This window comes from Bison bison, unplaced genomic scaffold (genome assembly GCF_000754665.1).
Source record: "Bison bison bison isolate TAMUID 2011002044 unplaced genomic scaffold, Bison_UMD1.0 scf7180017864213, whole genome shotgun sequence".
NCBI classification, from domain to species: Eukaryota; Metazoa; Chordata; class Mammalia; order Artiodactyla; family Bovidae; genus Bison; species Bison bison.
In genome coordinates, this window is record NW_011494785.1 from 2,868,804 (window position 1) to 2,889,382 (window position 20,579).

The following is a 20,579-nucleotide window of genomic DNA, read 5'->3' on the forward strand; positions in this document are numbered from 1 at the left end:
AGAAGGGGCAGTCTAGACTGTGCTTTGCCTTAGTCATCATCTGGCCATCCTTTGCAGGGAGTATTGGGTGCAGGAGAAAATAAAAGTATAAAGTCAAGGGTGTCGCCCAGAAAGAGGTGAGAAAACCTGAGCTCAGGGCATAAACCGGGAAAAGAGACTGTGGGGAGGCCAGAGTCATTACTGAGGAGGTCCACAGAACTTAGGAGGACTTGCAACCTCTTGACTCAGTAGCAAAATCCCATGACAGTTCTGATCTTTAGTCACTGTCGAGTGAGCTGTTTTACAGCCTCTGTGTTGTTTTTCTTAAAACAGTGTTAGGCGGTTGTCTCTTATTTTCTCTTTTCTAATGGGTCAAGAGATGACTATCGCTTTAAAAAATAGGTCATTCAGCTTTTATCCTCTCAAATTCCAAATTGTCAGCTGGTATCATTTTTGATGTCTAAAATCTATTCTTGGTTGAGAACACCAGCTTAGAAAAATCAAGCTTCTTTTCCTGCACCCAAACAAAACATCTTCCCAAAATGATGATGCTGCTAACAAACTTTGGATGGTGGAAGACAGAAATAATTTGGAGCCGTCTCGTAACCTCACTGGCAACAGATTTGCTTCATACTCATTATGCTTAGAATCTGATTGATGCCACAAAACTCTAGGTTGGAAAGCCTTCTATGGAGTAGAGTTTCTTATTTCCTTATTTATTACATCAACAGCCAGGGCACTGGGGTTGGGTTTACTCTTGCCTGGAAAATCCCATGGATGGAGGAGCCTGGTGGGCTGCAGTCCATAGGGTCACTGGGAGTCGGACACGACTGAGCGACTTCACTTTCACTTTTCACTTTCATGCATTGGAGAAGGAAATGACAACCCACTCCAATGTTCTTGCCTGGAGAATCCCAGGGACGGGGGAACCTGGTGGGCTGCCATCTATGGGGTCGCACAGAGTTGGACACGACTGAAGCGACTTAGCAGCAGCATGTGCACCCGATAAGGTGAAATTAGGGGCCAAAAGGTCTGAACTTTCCTTTCTCAAACATTCTATAAGGAAAAAAATAGTAGATATAAAACATGAATTTCATCACGCCCAAAGGAGCTCATTCTGTCTGTATTTTCCTGTATTTGGGGAGCCATATATTACTCACTGTAGAGTCTTAAATTTTTTTTTAGCAGAAATAATGATACAGCTTCTACCATCCTTTAGGGAGCGGCCTTGATCATATGGTGCATTTTCCTTCGCTGCTCTCTAAACTTGGGATTCAGAAATTCCTGATAGAAGACAGTAGTATGTCAGACAAGGTGGTACCAGGCACTCTGTCTCTCAGAGGCCACTTAAAAAAATTTTTTTTTAATTTATTTTTAATTGGAGGCGAATTGCCTTACCATATTGTGTTGGCTCCTGCCATACAGCAACATGAATCAGCCATAGGTATATATGTATGTCCCTTCCCTCTGGAACCTCCCTCCCACCCCCCACCCCATGCCACCTGCTCTGGGTTGTCACAGAGCACTATGTTGAGCTCCCTGCATCACACCGCAAATTCCCACTGGCTCTCTGTTTTACATACGGTAGTGCGTATGCTTCCGTGCTGCTCTCTCAGTGTGTCCCACTCTCCCCTCCCCCGACAAGACTGTTCTCTATGCCCGCTGCCCTGCGAATATGTCCGTCAGTACCATCTTTCTGGATTCCATTTATCCGTGTTAATAGACTATACCTAAGTTGCAGTACATGTACACAATGGAGAGACAGCATTTATTCATCCATTTGGCTGTACCTGGTCTAGGTTTAGGCATGCAGGCTCTTCAGTGAACCATGTGGGCTCTCTAGTCGCAGTATGCGGGATCTAGTAATACTTCCCTGACCAGGGATCGAACCCAGGCCCCCTGCCTTGAGAGTTTAGTGTCTCAGCCTTTGGGCCACCAGGGAAGTCCCTCAGAGGCTACTTTCAAGACTTGGGGACTGGACACAGTCCTGCAGCGGAGCCCAGGAGGAATCCCATCCCCACGTCTTTGGTCAAGTCATCCTGGACCATAGTTACATCATCTACGATCATGGGGTTGGTACTGCTTTTAGTTCTCTTCCAGTTCTTTAACCATGACACCATCTGAGTGATGAAGTCCATTCTTGCTGCTGGAGAGAGTAAAAAGTCATGGCTTGCAAGGAAGTGAAATCTTACTTGTCCTGCTCTAAAGGACTCTAGGTTTGTAAATTCTCTAGAGGAAGCATGTGGCTTTCAGAGGCATCCCCAAGGAGGCTTTATTTCCCTCCCTTCTTTTCTTTTTCAAGCCCAGAAGTGAGCCTGCAACCTGAATTGGGCCCTGCGATCTTAGAGAAAATGTCTCCTTTCCCCCCAAGTCCAGCTGATCCAGGAGGAGAAAGGTGGACAGTGTGGAAACCCAGGGCCACTGCTTCTGGAGTCTGCTTCGTGGGCAGCATGCCCAGCGCTCTCAAGCTCTGACCCTCTTGTTTGGTTTCACCTTTGCTGGCGAGGTTCTGGGAGGCAGGACAGATGATAGCCTTCTGTGGAGCCCGAGAGTCAATATTGAAAGGTCTGTTTATTTTGTTGGCCTCCACCTGTTGGAAACTCTGTAATCATAGCCGCTCATAATAAGGAAGAAAGGCCAGCAGGAAATTCCTGTACTGGAACAGGGAATGTCTCCACACTGTTCCCCTGGGTGCCACGCCCGAGGAGCTGGCCTCTCATTACAGTTGAGAGCAGCTCATGGGCAAGAGAACACAAAGATGCCAGGAGAAGGCTGTGAGGATTAGAGGGGGGTGCTCAGGAAGAGGGGAACACCCCTCCCTGGAAATGTGCCCTGCAAGCCCACTGACTGCTCTCCCCATCCACAGTACTCGGGCCTAAGTGCCCCTACCCCAGCAGGGTCTCCCCACCTCTCCAGGCTTTCCCTGCTTTCCTGCATCACCAAGAAAGCAGGGCTGGTGTCCCAGGAGCCCTGCCCACCTTCCTCCCACACCTTGCTCCCTCTGATGCCCCCGATCTCTCTGGCCTCAGTTTTCTCTTCTGAAAGATGGGGATGGGTAGATTTCACATCATGTGATCTGCAAGAGCCCTTCCAATCCTCAGATGCTGATGATAAGGGGCTGGGAGGAGGGCAGGCCACCCGTGCAGCCGGCTCTGCTCTCTGAACCACCAGCCCTCAATCTGTGTGCTGGAGTGGCACTGAGACTCAGAGATGGACACAACCGTCTTTGACCTTGGGGCTGATGCAAGCAGGCATGCCACGTAATAGGGATGCAGAAGCCCAGTGACGGGGTGGGGGCATCAGAAGGAGGGCGAGGGAGGCCTGACCGCCCTCTGAACCTCTGGTGGCCAGGGCTTTGGGGCAACCCTGCTGCTTGGGTGTGAGGTGGGGTGGGGGAGGCCATGAGTCAGTGGTACCCAGGTTTCATGGAGAAGCAATACATGCGTGGGTGTTCAGTTGCTCAGTCGTGTCCAACTCTTTGTGACCCTGTGGACCATAGCCCGCCAGGCTCCTCTGTCCGTGAGATTTCCCAGGCAAAACTAGGTTGCCATTTTCTCCTCCGGGGGATCTTCCTGACCCAGGGATCGAACTCTCGTCTCCTGCATTGGCAGGTGGTTTCTTTACCAATGAGCCACCTGCGAAGCCCCAAAGCAAGTACAGCACATAGCAATTTATGACAGCATCTCAGTAAGTGTTTACTTCTGTCCCTCCTGGAACAGGGCTGAGTGTGGAGGGGAGGAGAGCAGAAATGGGGGGAGATAGAGGATGCTAATTCACAAACCAGCAAGGGAACCAGGAAGGGGTTCACCAGGAAGGGGCTGGGAGTTCTGCTGGGGCCAGTGTCTGGGCACGGATTCCCTGGGAAGGGAGCATTTCGGTGGGGCCAGGATGGCTGAGTAGGATTTTGCAAGCAGAGAGGGATGGGAACGTGGACTCCAAGCAAAACAAGAGTGTCAGCAGCTGGCAGGTGGCAGCAGCCAGTGTGCAGAGCGGGGCTGCGTGTGGGTGTTTTTTGGAGAGGCTGTGAGGCTGGAAAGTTAGCTCGTGTGCATGGACGGTCTCGTGTACAGGGTCAGGGTCATCCTTCAACCCCACTGCCTCGGGAGGCCTTTGAAGCTTTATTAATATTTAATGCTTTATTAATTGGATGCTTTCTATTACACAAGCACTCATGCCCACAGTAGAGTATACAGAAGAGGTAGAGAAGTATTACTATAAAGGACAAAGCCCCCAGAGATACCAGCTGGGGGTGGGCCTGGATGGTGCAGGTTTTCAGGGAGACATGCAGGAGGTGCAGGTTTGATCCCTGGGTGGGGAAGATCCCGTGGGGGACGCCATGGCAACCCACTCCAATATTCTTGCCTAAAGAGTTCTATGGAAAGAGGAGCCTGGCGGGCTGTCCATGGGGTCTCAAAAGAGTGGGACATGACTGAGCACACACACACACACACCCCCTAGTCGGCATCTTCTTCCAGTCTGAGGGCAAGGCCCAGGACGGATGTACACCTCTACAGAAAGTCCTGGAAACATCCTGGAATGGGACAGCAGGCCTCCAGGACTCCGGAACAGAGGGGCCCAGGAAGCCCAACCAGTCAGGCAGGCCACTTCAGCCCCGCCCTCACCACCCAGGCTCCCCCTCAGGGCAGTCAGAGGTTGCTGCCAGCCGGCCCCACACGCGCAGGCAGATCCTGGAGGGCTCCTAGAGGGCAGTGGCTCCTGGCACCACTCCCACCTCTGCCGCTGGGGGACAGTCCAGCTGCTGGGGCCAGGGGCGTCAGGCAGAGCCTGAAAGCTGTGGGCCTGCGGTGGTGTCGCTTGGGGACTGAGAAGGAGGTAGCTGCAGGTGCAAGGTAGGTCTGGAGCGGGGAGGGAGGGGGGCAGAGAGGGGGGGAAGGGAGGGGGAGGAGGGCAAGGGGAGGGGAGAGGGAGGTGTGGAGCAGGTGGGTGCTCCAGGCCCCTCTGCCTGGCCGTCTGCTGGGTGGTGGTGCTTCCTGCTGGGTGCCCCGCCGAGGGGGGCAGGGAATGTGTGCAGCACATGGAGTTCCGAGGGAGGCATGTGCCCAGGAAGCAGCTGGGCTCCCCAGCCCCGTCCCCAGGCCTGATCCTGGCCCCTCTGATACTCTGAACCCCGTGGGGACTGGAGGAGGGCCAGAAGCCCCGGGGCTGAGATCAGAAGGGACCTCAAGGGCCCTGTCGTCATACCCAGCCTCTTCGTTTCAAGGATGAGGAGACCGAGGTTCAGAGCCGTGAGCTGCCTAGTCCAGGACGGCAGGTCTAGAAGCCCTAAGTCCTCTCCTGGGGCTCAGGGCTGCCGGGAGCCCATGCCGTGGGGCCAGGATGCAGCAGGCTATTGTTCTGAGTAGAAGCAAAGCCCTGGGAGGGACGGAGTCAGAAAGACAAAGAGACAGAAGAGAACCTCTCAGAGCAGAGGACGGTCAGGAAATGGGGCGTCACTTCCTCCCTGGCCGCGCTTGAGCTGTGGTCTGGCTGCGTGACTCAGCCAGACTTGGCTGCCTCTGGCCTGGGTGTGTGTGCCTGTGTGTGTGCACATGTATGTGTCTGTGTGGGCATGTGTATGCCATGCGTATGAGCATGTGTATACATAGGTACATGTGTGTGTGTGCATATATACACTCCATGCTACATGTTTGCTAAGTCGCTTCAGTCATGTCAGACTCTTTGCGACCCCATGGACTGTAGCCCACCAGGCTCCTCTGTTCATGGGGTTCTTCAGGCAAGAATACTGGAGTGGGTTGCCGTGCCCTCCTCCAGGGGATCTTCCCCACCCAGGGATCGAACCAGTGTCTTTGTCTCCTGCATTGGAAGGTGGGTTTTTTCCCACTAACTCCACCTGGGAAGCCCACTCCAGCAGGTGCAAAAACCCTCTGGCTTAGGTGTGTGTGGATGTGTGTGGACGTGTGTGTACGTGTGTGTGTGCGTACATACACTCCAGCAGGTGGGAAAGCCCTCTGTTCCATATGTCTGTCCCTGGTCAACACAGTGACCTTGTTGAGAGCCAATCCTGGAAGAACCCTGGATGAATTAGTGGCTCCAGAGGGCAGGAAGGGCCTAGGGGTGGGAGTCCCCGGGGAGATCAGAGCCCAGGAGAAGAGCCTAACTCATGAGGTAGTGAGTTCCCTGCCTCTGGAAGAAACCAGCAGGTATCCACGAATCTTTTCATCAAGGTGTGGGCTGAGGGACATAAAACTGGGGCAGTGTATTCTGTACAGAACTGAAATTTTAGTTGGAGGGTCCAGAGTTTGTGCCCCGCTCTGGGTGGCATTAGCATGCAGGGTCAGGTGGTGTCTGCCCATCAGAACTGCTCTGCCCATAGGTTTGAGGGATAAAGGAGGACTGTGTCTGCCCTCTGAGGTCCCCTTGCTGCTTGGTACTGACTGGAAAGGGTGATGAATGCCCAAGTCTTGGGAAGTTGGCAGGAGGGGTCACCTCTGTAAGGAGTGGATTGGGTGGCCCCCTGGACGTGGCACTTCACTGCGCCTTGAGGAGGAAGCTGGGTCAGTGCATTTGAGGGGAGGGACATCACGGTAGAGTTAGGGAGAGGGATGTGTCTGGGGACCACCAGGGAAAGCGCAGTGGGCGATGTGGTCAGGAATGGACACACCAACAGCTTCAGCAGACGTGATGTTTTAGGCCTTGTCTCCCTTCCCTGCTGTTCTCAAAGCCGGATTTATTTATTTATTTTTTGGGGGGATTTGCTAGACGGTGCTTAGGTTTATTTATTTATTTTATTGGAGTATCATTGCTTTGGGAGCTTCCCAGGTGGCTCAAGTGGTAAAGAATCCACCTGCCAATGCAGGAGATGCAGGAGATGCGGGTTCAACGCCTGGGTTGGGAAGATCCCCTGGAGAAGGAAATGGCAACCCACTCCAGTATTCTTGTCTGGCCCATGGACAGCCCTGACGGTCTACAGTCCATGAGGCTGCAATGAATTGGACACAGCTTAGCGATATAATTGCTTTACAATATCATGTTAGTTTCTGCTGTACAATGAAGTGAACCAGCTTATTTATGTAAACGTTTGGTTTAATGATCTTTGACACATGTACACACTCATAATTGCCAGCACAATCAAAACACAGAACATTAAAAACCCTTGAAGTATAGTTGATTTAAAGTATTAGTTTCAAGTGTCCACTAAGTGATTCAAATTTTTATGGAGTATACTCCACGTAAAGTTATTGTAAAATATTGGCTATATTCCCTGTGCTGTGCAATATATCCTTGTAGCATATTTATTTTACACCTTGTAGTTTGCCCTCTGAGTCCCCTGCCCCTATCTTGCCCCTCCCCTTCAAAGGTTGACTTCGCGTGATTTCACCTGTGGTTGCGTCGCGTGATGGGGTGGGAGACCTGTAGGTTCTGTCCTTAGGGGCCTCTGCACCTGCTTCAGGCTGATCTCCCTTCTGCCTCTTTCTTGGATTGTAACTGCTTTGTCCGTTCAGACAAGGTCATCGGGCTGGATGCACTGGGTCAGACGCAGGAAGACCCTCTTGTAGGCCAGTGTCGGGGGTAGGTTCCAAAACCTACTCTGTCTGGGGGCACAGAATGACCTTCAGGGGTTTCTCTCAGCTTGAGGGATATGTTTTTTCTTTTGTGACACTTTCTTCAGGAGAAGTTGCCTTCCCTTCGACGGTTTGTTTTGGCTCCCAGCCCTGGTTTCTCAGAAATGCCAGCGGTTCTTTCTCCCCCGCCCGTTTGTTGACACATCCTGGTCAGGCTGGCAAGGCCGATGCGGGGGTGTGGCAGTCACGGGGTGGTGAGGGTTCTGGAGTCAGACCCTCCAGCATGGAGGCTGCAGGGAGGCAGGAGCAGATGGGTGTCCCACGGGGCTCAGATTCCAAGGGCCTCTGAACCCACGGAGCCTGTGCTGAAGGCCCCTTGTTCGCATTATAGAGCAGCCTTGTGGCTGGTTGGCGTTGCCCGATTGTCTGTTCCTGGGGCCCCTGGGTCTGGGCAGCTCCGTGTCCTGCTGGGCCAAGGGGACAGGTAAGGTGGGCGAGACTTAGTGAACACACTGTGGGTGTGCTGAGCCCTACCAGACCCAGGGTCCAGCGCAGTGGACACCCGCCTTCTAGATCCAGGTTCCAGTGTGGTGGACACCACCTTCTGGACCTGCACGTGTATCTTTGGCCAGACAGCCTCCTAAACTCCCTTTCCAACTCACAGCAGCGCCAGTGGAGGTTGGGGGCTGGCTCCAATGGCTCAATTACCAGTGCAGACAGGAGGAAAATCTCCTATTACCTGGGCAATTGGCTGGTTTTCTCTTTGTTTACTTAAGAGGCTATTCTGTGTTGAGCTCCGGGATCTGATGGATGGATGGAGCTTTGCCACATGGAAGCTGCAGAAACATACACCCTTGCCTGCTGGCTTGGAAGGTTGCATGGGTGCTGAGGGAAGGGTGGGGAGGTAGACCAGCTTCCTGCAGCCCCACCCTGATCCAATGCAGAATGTCAGGAACCCCTTCCCACTGCACCTTGAGGCTGGATGCACAGAAATGCATCAGTCTCGGCTCCACATTTGGTCCTGTCCCTGGTGGCTCAGACGGTAAAGTGTCTCCCTGCAATACAGGAGACCCAGGTTTGATCCCTGGGTTGGGAAGATCCCCTGGAGAAGGAAATGGCAACCCACTCCAGTATTCTTGCCTGGGAAATCCCATGGACAGAGGAGCCTGGCAGGCATGGGGTTGCAAAGAGTCGGAGACAACTGAGCAACTAACACACACATTACAGATGTGTGTGTTACAGATGAGAAACTCAAGACTCCGAGAGCTGAAGTAACTTGCCTGAGATCACACAGCTCCTAAAAAGCTGAGCTGGGGTTTGAACCCAGTCAGGCTGGCCCCGGGGCCACTGGCTCAACCCCGCCCTGCCCCTAGAGATGCTGAGTGCCAAAAACAGTTCTGACTGTAACCAGTCATGTGTCCTGGGAATTCAGCCTCTAAGCTTGAGCTCCTTCCCTCTTCAGTGAGATAGGAATGATGGCCAGCTCGTCCATCCCGGGTGAGTTCAGGGTGTGAAAGGCTCTATGGCCATGGCTCACGTCCCCTGCTGGTCATGGTGGCTTTGCCCACTGAGCGTGTTCTTGAGTCCTGCTGTCTAGACGGTCCCTGCCAGGGTGCCAGTGTTGGACCGAAATTCCTCAAAGGGAAGGGATAGAACCGCTCACTTAATTGACATCTATACTTATTGAGCCCTGGCTGTGCCAACTCATGCGAAGAGTTGACTCATTGGAAAAGACTGATGCTGGGAGGGACTGGGGGCAAGAGGAGAAGGGGACGACAGAGGATGAGATGGCTGGATGGCGTCACTGACTCGATGGACGTGAGTCTGGGTGAACTCCGGGAGTTGGTGATGGACAGGGAGGCCTGGCGTGCTGCGATTCATGGGGTCGCAAAGAGTCGGATACGACTGAGCGACTGATCTGATCTGTGCCAGCTAAGGGTCCCCATGCATGCATGCTAAGTCGCTTCAATTGTGTCCAACTCTTTGCAACCCTGTGGACCATAGAACTCCAGGTTCCTGTGTCCAAGAGATTCTCCAGGCAGGACCACTGGAGTGGGTTACATGCCCTCCTCCAGGGGATCTTCCCAATCCAGGGATTGAACCCTCAAACCTTATGTCTCCTGCATTGACAGATGGGTTCTTTACTGCTAGTGTGACTTGGAAGCCCAAAGGTCCCCAGGGATCTGGTTTAAGAAGAGAGACAACAGCCAGCCAGCATCCCGGTCCCTGGGAATGATGATCTTCAATGATGAGCAATGCTATGAGCACCTGCAGGGGAGCAGAGGAAGTGGGATGGAATTGGGCCTGGAGGAGGGCTAGACTTGGGCAGAGAGGACAGTGGGCCATGTAGAAGGGGAGGGGATCTGTGATCGGACCGAGCATAGTGGACAGAGGCATGCTGCTGGGTGGGATCCCTTAGGGTGAGGTCTGCTTCACCAACTTACCCTGTCCATTTTCCAGCAGAGCCTTCTACTGAGGAGCTGCCCCTGGGGCTGCTAATGACTGACAGCCCAGAAATAGGCAGCTGGGTAACCCCCTTGGGCCCCAGCCTGTCAGGCCCAGGCTGGGGGCTTTTGCAGTCATAGGTCCCTGGGGGTATGGAGACAGACCTTTGGTGGCACCAGCCTGCCACGCCCTCTGGGGAACATGAGTGAGGTCATGGCCAAGTGTGTTCCAGATACTGGCCAGAGAGACTTCTCCAGCCAGGGTTTGTTTCTCTCTGGGGAGGGAAGGAAGTGGTGGTTTGCTGAAGGTCCTTTTTCTATGACCTGAGCAGGATGGAAAGTTCGAGGCTTTCTTCCTGAAGGCAAGGGTTTTCTGAACGAGAGAGAAACACCACCGTCCCCAGATGAGGACACAGGGTGAAGAAGAGGGGGTTCTTGGATGTTTCCTTCTGTTTCATCTCGATCATGTCAGAAATGACTGGGGAGGAACCATCAAGAGAGACACTGCTCTGCACACGAACCTCGTGATCTTGCTCTGCTGCTGTGGCCTCTGGTGGCCTTGGGTTTTCAAGCGTTCGGGAGCTTGGGTTCCGTGGGCATTCTGAGGAAAGTCAGCTCCACGCCATGGAGGTCTAGACTTGCCGGGCCTTGGATGCGGGGGTCTGGCGCCCCCGCAACATCCCACAGAACGAGGGGACCCTGATCTCTGTGCTGCTTTCGTTTTAGTGTCTTCAGTGGGCTGACTGTTGGGTTTTAGGGTATTGTCTTGTTTTTTAATTTTTTTGGTAACTCGGTCTTTTTTCATCGGAGTAAAATATACTTGACATAAAGTTTACACTTTTAACCCTTCCTAAGGGTACAGCTCAGTAGCATCAGACATTCACAGTGCTACATAACCACCCCCACCAACACCATCCCAGGAATGTCTTCATCTGCCCAGCTGCTCGGGTTTGACCTTGACCTTGACTCCAGGGAGGCCCCAGTCTCACTGTGTCTCAGCCTCCCTCCACACAGCCCCCTTGCCGTCCGATGCCCTCTGCACTTGGGCAGTCTTTATGCTGCTGATTCCTGTCACTTTCTGGTTCTTTAATTCTCTGCTTCAGCCAATGGGCTCCTGTGAGACCGCCCTCCTTGGGGCTGGGTTCTGCGTTAAGCACTTCCCTGGTGGCTCAGATGGTAAAATGTCTGCCTACAATGCGGGAGACCTGGGTTTGATCCCTGGGTTGGGAAGATCCTCTGGAGAAGGAAATGGCAACCCACTCCAGTACTCTTGCCTGGAAAATCCCATGGATGGAGGAGCGTGGTAGGGTCACAAGAGTCAGACACGACTGAGTGACTTCATTTTCTTTTCTTTCACTGTCTACTGTGTTTCTCCCAGCCGTCCTATAGGGGATTATTATCATTATCACCCTTTTCAAAGACGAGGAAGCAGTGTCAGAGTTGACACACCCAAAGGCACAGGATTTCAGAGCCAGGTTTTGATTCTGGACTCTGATCTTCCTCCACCGTCGTTGTGTAGAACCAAGCACAGCCAACCCCAACTCCTACATCATCATCATCTGCTTTAGAGGGCTTTTAGAACCTGCACGGGTTTGGGTCTGTAATAGATGAACTATCTTCCATTGGGATTCTCAACTGGAGCCTTTAGCCAAATAGGATTGGTTTGAAATAGCTTAATTATGGACCATGCGGGCTACCCTGGTAGCTCAGTCGGTAAAGAATATATATATATATACACACACTGCATCTTTTTTTGTCTACTCACTGTCAGTGGGCATTTAGGCTGCCTCGAGTCTTGGCCATTGTGAATAGTGCTATCCATATAGGGGTGTGTGTATCTTTTTGGATCATGGTTTTCTGTGGATACGCGCCCTGGTCTCTGGCATGTTTCTTGTTGCTTGTCGTTACCCTCTCCATGAGCTACACTAGTCCCTGCTGTGTTGCCCTATTCTTAGATTTTGGAGGTTCATTTTTGCTTGGGGCTCAGGGTTCTGGCTTCAGTAGATGTGATATAACTCTGAGGATGACGACAGCTGGAAAAACAGCAAGGAATAGACTCCCACAGGAAGTCTGCAAATAAGACAAGGTATTAAATGCCTGCAGTGTGTCAGGCACTTTTTCTAGCACTTAGCATCCCCATTTTACAGATGAGGAAACTGAGGCTCCTAGAGGTTAAATAGGTCATCTGAGTTCGTACATCTAGTTCTGGTACAGACATCTCCCCCAGGGACACTTCACCACACTGATGCTCCTTCCACCCAACACGGGCTCCCTGCAAAAAGCTGCCCTGGTAGGTGGGGGGCCCTGCTGGATTCCAGAGATTAGTTAACAGACTTGTAGAATGGGTGCAGGATCCCCTGACTCCCCACTAGGTGACTTGCCCCAGGCGCAGGCCGGCTGGAAATACAGGCGTGGGGAGGGCCAGTTAAAACATCTGCTATGGAACTCCTTTATAAGGAATGCAATTTTAATACATTGAACCGCAGCTCGAGTCAAAAACAAAGACCCAGAAAGGAACTGCTAAGGAAGATGAATGTTAATGAAAAAAAAAAAAATGACTCGGCCCCATTATGTAATCATACATTGCAAACTAAAAATATTTTTTTTAACGCACAAGCCCCATTTACGGGGATTAGAAATAGAATAAAAAGCTCTAATTTGTACTGAATAGCAATCAGGTTATTCCACACACCACATCTGAATTTCCTAACATGGTAGGGACTAAATCAATGTGGTTTTATGGAATGCTAATGCCCAACCCTCAAAAAACCTCCAAAACACAAAAGCAAAATGCTTGAGCACCTACTGTGTGCAGTGCTTTGTACTGGGAGAGAGAACAAAGCCCATAGGACTTCTTCCGTCAGCATAAGTGACCCTGTCAAGGGAGTAGGACAGACTCTGTGTTCTCTAGAAGGAAAGGGCCTTTGCAGAAAGCTTAAGTAGGTAGGCGAGAACAGAGCTGGGCTTGAAAGGATGGCAGAATTCAGCAGGTGGGGATGGCAGGGTTCTGGAAGGATGTTCCGTGAGGGTCATTCAGTCCATCTTAGTAGGCAGTGTCTGAGGACCAGACTGCATAGAAATTGAACCAAGGAAGTCCTGGATGGACTATAAGATGTGCCTTGACCCTCCCCGTATTTTTATGGGTGACCTCTTCCACCGGCTGGCCTCTGCTGACTCGGCTCACCATCTAAAGCTGTGAGGAGCCAGGAGGCTCTTCTAGATCCTCTGAACTCTCATCTTTCCTGTAGATACAGGTGTCATAGGGAGTCAAGCACAGCTCGCCCTGCTTGGACACACGAGTGTCTGCTCTGGGGGTTTCTAGAACATGTGTGGGTGTAGGTGTGCGTCACATGGCCAGGCTCCGTTAGGAAGGAGGCAGTGTTCAGAACCCCGAAGAAGGTGCTGTGGGGCTGCAGGGGAAAGCAGGCAGACTCACTCTCAGAGACTTAGACTTTTCATACCACGTTATCCACCAGGAAAGCCAGACAAAACAGACGTCAGAAAGGAGAAGCCAGGTGGCTGCCTTGGTGGCTCAGATGGTAAAGAATCTGCCAGTAATTTGGGAGACCTTCGTTCGATCCTTGGGTTGGGAAGATCCCCTGGAGAAGGAGATGGCAACCAACTCCAGTATTCTTGCCTGGAGAATTCCATGGACAGAGGAGCCTGGTGTGCTGCAGTGCATGGGATCACAAAGAGTCAGACATGACTTAGTGAATGAACAACAATAAGCTTATATTTTTTACAGTCCAGTGGTTTCCATCCATTCATCAGATTGGGCTCAATTAACATTTGCTTCCCAGGTCAGCACAACAGCTCCATGTGATGTGGGCACAGGCCTCGGTTGCTGTTCAGTCGCTAAGTCGTGTCTGACTCTGTGACCCCATGGATGGCAGAACCCCAGGCTTCCCTGTCCTTCCCCGTCTCCCAGAGTTTGCTCAACTTCATGTTCATTGAGTTGGTGATGCTCTCTAACCGTCTCATCCTCTTCCGCCCCTTCTCTTTTTATCTTCAATCTTTCCCAAACTCAGGGCTTTTTGTCAACAAGGTGGCTGCACAGTCTAGTTAGGGCCCTGAGGCTTGGCCAATGTCCTATATTCCAGAACTTTCCAGCCACTGTAGCAAGACCCTCGGGTGGCAGTGGGAAGGGTCGGGGCTGCCTGGGACCTCAGGGATCCTGGACTCTGCTTCCATCCAGAGCGAGCTGGAGACACCTCCAAATCTACTGGGACTCTGAGGCTTGATCATCTTTAAGAAACAGTCCTCAGTCTGTCCTGCTGTTCAGAGCTCCCACCCTCCCTTTGCCAATATTTGTCCAGGGCTGTGGAGATCAGGTGTAACCGTGGATAAGAAGGAATGGAAGATGGTGGGAGTCAGGGAGTGTGGATGTATGTGGTCAGACTCCCGTGGACTTAACTTGTGTCGATTCCATCATCTCTCATTCCCTGAGTGTCTCCCATGTACAAAGCCCTGGGCTGCGAGACGGAGCTATTGTTATCACCCTTCATTTAGAAGCAAGGAGCTGAGAAGCTCCGGGTCCCATAGCCGGTTGGGGTAGAATCAATTCAAATTCAGCACTTAGACAGCAAAGCCCGGCTCTTAGGGGTGTCAGCCGCAGGACCCTGGTGATGGTCCCTCATGTGGACGGAGCTCTTTGTCATGCACACAGTAGTCCATGCTCTGCTTTTAGGTCTTTACAGCAGCAAGGTGACCATCATGCTGGCTGTTATACAGCTGACTTTGCATAGTAAATGAAATTATGACTGTGGAGACACTCGGGAAATTGTAACATCCTCTACAAATACGGTATAATTGTTGACTCTGACTTACAGGTGAGAGGAAGATGAAATCAGAGAGGTGAAGGGGTTTGCCTGGGGACACATAGGGGACAAAGGGCAGAGTGAGGATGCTAGCCCAGGCCCTAGAACCTGGTGCTATTTGCCTCCTTTAGCCATCAGGGGGAGACTGCTTTGGGGTTTATCTCTCCCTTCTCCATCACCACCACTTTGGTGGTGGAAACCCCACCAAATCGGTGCCAGGTGAAAATTAGGCAGAGATTCCAAGGAAGACTAAGCTAGCTTTTCTTAGCTTGGCTTCCTTGTCCTAAAGGGAATGGGGGTGAGGTTGAGGATGGAACTGGGGACTGTGGCTGCCAGCGTTGGGGGTAAGGATGCAGAAGCGGCACAGAGGGGTCCTTTGTGTGCTGCTGCTTTCTAGGTGGCGGAAGAGCCCTGGAGAGGGCTGGGCAGGACTGGTCGTTTTGCCCCTCAGATGGACCAGCAGGCGTTTTATGATCTCAAAAAACTGTTGTTGTTCAGTCACTAGGTCGTGTCTTGACTCTCTTCAACTCCATGGACTGCAGCACGCCAGCTTCCCTATCCTTCCCTGTCTCCCAGAGTTTGCTCAGATTCATGTCCATTGAGTCAGTGATTCTATCCAATCATCTCCTTTCCTCCTGTCTGACATACACCTTTAAAAACTGTCCTTTATTAAGGGTCTCTTTGTGGCAAACTAGAATTTTGTTTATCAGATATTGCCTTCATTTCCTTCATTCTCATAAAACTGTAAACACGAATTATGTTAAAATTGTGAGCGAAGCGGGAATCTAGGGTCCACCCCTGGGGCTTGTGTGTTCACATGCAGTATTTATAAAATAAAGAAATCATAAACATTTTGTTAGAAAGATCTTAGGCTTGCTACTGCAAAGATGAAAAGACCAGCTTTAAAGCATCAGCTGTGCGGTGTAGCCTCGTACGACGGGAAAGAGTGCCAGGCTTCTATCTCACACTTGAAGCAGAGGGAGGAATTCCGTGTGGCTAACGACATCTTATTTACTTGCTTGTTTATTAATTTTTAAAAAGATAAGGAGTAAACATTTATTCCACACCTCCTAGATGCAGAAGCTACGCTGGAAGCATTTATATGTGGTCGCTCATTTATTGCTTACAAAGACCTCGCTTATGAATTTTGAAGATGAGGCTATCAAGACTGTGAGAGATGAACTTGATCCAAATTTCCCAGACAGTAAGAAATGACAACTTGATATGGAGATAAATATGTCTGACTCCCAATTGCTGTTTCTTCAATAATAGACTGAGAAAATCTATTTTCATTTGCTTTGTTTTTCACTCCTTCTCAATCTCTGATCTTCCATATGGAATCTTTCTTACTGTCTGAAATACCCCTTTAAAAATGTCTTTTATTAAAGGGTCTGCTTGTGGCACACTAGAGTTTTATCAGATAATGTCTTCATTTCCCTTATTCTTAAATGACATTTTCTTTAAGCCTAGAATTGTCAGATGACACTTTCTTTCAGCATGCCGAAGGTATTCTTTTTTCATCTTCCTCATGCTAAAAGAAAGTGTCATCTGAGAATTCCATTTAGCATGGACCGAATTGTGCAAGAGGTAAGTTAATTCAGTGGAGGTTGGCCTTCTGGACCTAGAAGCTCAGCCTGTACTGATTGGATTTTGTGAGCTCTCTGACCGGCTCATGAGATGCCTCAGCGGGGAGGTGTGGCTTACCCAGCAGAGATTATTCTGCTCAGCACCCCACCCCCGGAGGACGTGATGCTGTAAGTAGCAGGGAGCAGACAAGAGGAGATTTGCAGAGACTTCCTCTCTGAAGGAGTCATTTTATTTCTGAGAGTTTCCAAGATAGATGTAGAGGGAACCACTGAGTCCAAGCCGGCCTCCACCTCCCCATCTCCACCTATGCCACATCCAACCCCTCCACCCTCTCGATCCCATATCTAAACAGCCGGAGCACCCGTTCATCTGTCCCGGCCACAACCCGCTCAGGACACACCATTGCTTGTGTGGACTGTGAAAGTGAAAGTCGCTCACTCATGTCCAGCTCTTTGCGACCCCATGGCCTCTACAGTCCATGGAATTCTCCAGGCCAGAATACTGGAGTGGGTAGCCATTCCCTTCTCCAGGGGGTATTCCTAACCCAGGGATCGAACCCAGGTCTCCTGCATTGCAGGTGGATTTTTTACCAGCTGAGCCACCAGGGAAGCCCTGGACTTTATACAGTCCTGTCTGGACTGTAATATTCCCCTAACTGGTCTCAGTGTATCCACTTCCTCAGCTCCTCCTCCTCCTCCTAAATTCATTCCCACAAGAAGCCCAGGTCACCTTTTAAAAATGCAAATCCTGTCTCTTGCAGCTTTTAGGTGTTACTTCAATGATTCCCCCGGCTGCGTGGGTGAAGCCCCCAGTCCCAGCCTGCCCCCCGAAGCCTCACTCTTCAGCCTCATCCTGGCCGCCTTTGTCAGGTTACCATTGTTCTGGCCGTCTTGGTTTCCTTCCGGTTCTGAGCACGTTAAAGGTCTTCTTCCTGAGGGTGTTGGCACCTGCCATCTCCTCTCCCTAGAACGCTCTCCGTCCCCTTTCCTGGCTCACGCCTACTCATCCTACGGGACCCAATGTAAATGTCCCTTTCTTTCCCGCATCCTCTATCTATGTCAGCCTTGCCGCTTCACGCTCCCTCCAGCAAGCATCTGCATCTCTCCGTGTCTTCAGCAGAGCAGGTACCTCAGTTGTGATCCCATAACTGACTTGCAGTTTCTGTTCATTGTGTGTGTTCCCCACTACCTGATGAGGGCTGGGCTCACAGACGTCTGTTCTTCACTGTCGGTGACACAGACCACAAAGCCCAGCCCGCTGCGGGTGTTGTTCACCTGGAGAACAAATATCCATCTGGCTTATTTAATCACATAATAATAATTATGAAACAATGATCCCATCTACCTCACCTCTCAATATATGAGAAACAAGACTTGAGACTCCCTCAAAAAATTTTATGTCCTTTGCTTTTACTGTAATAAATACAACAGCTGTCTACCTATCTATCCCATACATATGCATATATATACATACATATCAAAATTGTATTTGATATAAATACATATATCAACATATAATATACCTATATAATGTGTATATCTCTAATATGTACGTATGTATATATGCTGTAGCTTGTCTGAACCATCACCTCACCTCCTCCTGGTCTCTACCCCCTGCTCAACCTCCATTCCCAGCATTTGGGCCAGAGATCTCATCCCAAAGAATAAAGCTTCATCGCACCACTTCTGCGATACCAGAGGGAGGCAGTCCTGCATCTCCCTTAAGAGCCAGGAAAGCATTTCCAGGGACAGTCCACAAAGCCCCTCTCCTGTCTCAGTGACCAGAGGTGGGTCAGAAGCCCACCCCCTACCACCCTCTGGAAAGGGCCTGTGCTTGCTTTGACTGGATGGGACCCTGAGCCGAGCATAAACTTTACTTATTCTGAGTGATCAACAAAATTGGAATCTTGTTGGAAAGGAGGAAGGGAGAAGGGATGATATTAGGCAGGTAACCGGGATCTGCTTCAAAACCTGACCCGGACCCAAGCTAGCAGTTGATTTCAGAAGCCCCAGGAGGAAAATTAAGTGACTCTCAGCATGTTCTCTCCCCTGAGCTCTATCATGAGTTACTCGAAGCCAAACTGAGGACACTTTCTTGCAGTCTGTTTCGCCTGCGGGTCCTGCCCTGACCACCTCTGCCCTTAAGGAGGCTGACCCACAGTCAGGCCACTGGGCCGCTTGTCAAGGGTGGGCGGCAGCGACTCGCCGCCCTGTCCGCCTCTCCCCCTTGTGATCAGTGTGGCCATGGCTCTTCCCATGAAGAGGGCTGCAGGAGGGGCGCTGGACAGCCAGAGCCCAGAGCCGGGTGTCCAGGGGAAACCCCAGGAAAGCCCAGGCAAGGTGAACTCCTTCTACAACCCCAGGTGTGGAGCTGGACACAGGGCTTCTTATGGTGAGAATCAGAGGTCCTCGAGGTAGATATGGTGGGAGCAGCCACCTGCAGGAAGGCTGGGCCACATGAGCAGAGGTTCCGAGCGATGCTGCAGGAAACAGTAGGTCTGACCTTCCGTAGCCCCTCTTTTTAAAAATCAATCATCAATCAATTATTTTTGGCTGTGCTGGGTCTCTGTTGCCACACTCAGGCGTTTTCTAGTTGCAGTGAGTGTGGGCTACTCTCTAGGTGCAGGGCACGGGCTTCTCTCGTCGCAGAGCATGGACTCTAGGCTGCAAGGGCTTCAGTAGTTGTAGCATGTGAGCCCGGCAGTTGCAGCTCCTGGCTGTAGAGCACAGGCTCAGTAGTTGTGGTGCATGGGCTTAGTTGCCCCAAAGCATGTGGAATCCTCCCGAACCAGGGATCAAACCTGTGTCCCCTGCGTTGGCAGGTGGATTCTTTACCACTGCGTCCCCTAACAAGTACTGCACACTGGGTGATTTCAAGCAACAGAAATGTGTTGTCTCAGTTGCTCTGGAAGAAGGAAGTTCAGGTTCAAGGTGTCGCAGGGCTCTGCTCCCCCTCTGGCCTGTAGGGCGGTCCTTCCTGGCCTCCTCCTGGATCTGGTGGTTGGCAGGCCATCTTCGGTGTTTCTCAGCTTTCAGTAATAGAGCTCTTGCCTGCACCGCAACATGGTTTGTCCTCGCATGTATCTGTCTTAAGGTGGCTGTCTTTTTCTGAGGACACCGGTCGTATCGTGGTACCTTCTGAAGTCCTGGGGGTGAGGACTTCATTGTGCCTTTTCTTGGAGATCAGAATTCAACCTGGAACACTAAGCGAGCTCATTTCAGTGACAAGATTAGGATATGCGTGGGGCTGGGGTGAATACTTAACTGTGTCTCTTGGTCCAGGTGGAAGAGACGGGTGACATGCATCATCTCACCAGAGCCCCACAAGGACACACTATTCCTATTCCTGTTTTATAGACAAGAAAACAGTAACAAAGTCCCTCGGCCAGGATTCGTAACTTGTACATGGCAGACCTGAGACCTGAACCCAATAATTTCTGTCTTTAGAAACTCCTGTTTTATTCAATATATTACGCTGCCTCTGGAAAAAAAAAAAAAAAAGCGTGTGGCTTACTGTTACACCTCTCACCTTTGTGATTGTTGTCAGTGGTGGCACGGCGATAACCGTCATGATGAAGAGAACGTCTCTGAAAATGGGTGAAATGATGACGTACCCTGAAGGCACACAAAGAGGATGCTGTTTTGTTCTTCTGACAAAGGCGATGGCTCCTCCTTTGTGGGCTGTCACATTGTAGAGAGGAATTGGCTTCATCGCCCCCTGTGCCCAAATATCAGTGGAGCAACTTCTGCATGCCCGACTCTGTGCCAGGGGTGAGCGAAGAGACGAATGAGCCACATCCAGGTCCCAGGGCCCAAGGGACGACCCATTGACCAAACCTGGTACAGGGATGTGTCAGCCTGGGTCCTGAATTTCTTGACAAAAGAAACAAATTTACTGTGGAGCAAGGAGGTGAGTGGTTTCCTGTCTTGGGCCCACCATTGCTGATGAAGGAAGGAAGTGGGGACCGGAAGTGGAGGCTGTGAGTTAAGGTGTTGAGCCATCTCTTGCCCGCCTCCCAGGGGGAGGCTGACAGTCCTGGGCTCCGGAGACCGTGGGCTTCTTGACACTGGATCTGGCAGGGTCTAGAGGCAGCCAGAAGGAAGCCTGCTTTCCCCTTTCCACCCCCAGCTCAGCATTTCTCATTCCTGGTCATTCATTGAGCGGCTGAGCCACGCTGCCTCCCTCTGGGGCATTTACCCTCTTCCCCAGTGAAGCTTGAGGGCCAGGAT

General features: G+C 51.2%; 1 protein-coding gene across 1 annotated transcript in view; it reads left to right on the forward strand.

Moving 5' to 3' along the window:
* Positions 1 to 4,406: 4,406 nt before the first annotated feature.
* Positions 4,407 to 20,579, forward strand: part of CRACR2A (calcium release activated channel regulator 2A) — a 122,884-nt gene continuing 106,711 nt past the window's right edge. Inside the window, exon 1 of the mRNA XM_010845207.1 lies at positions 4,407 to 4,829. The gene's annotated coding sequence lies outside the window, so the exon portion shown is untranslated. The remainder of the gene's footprint in view (positions 4,830 to 20,579) is intronic.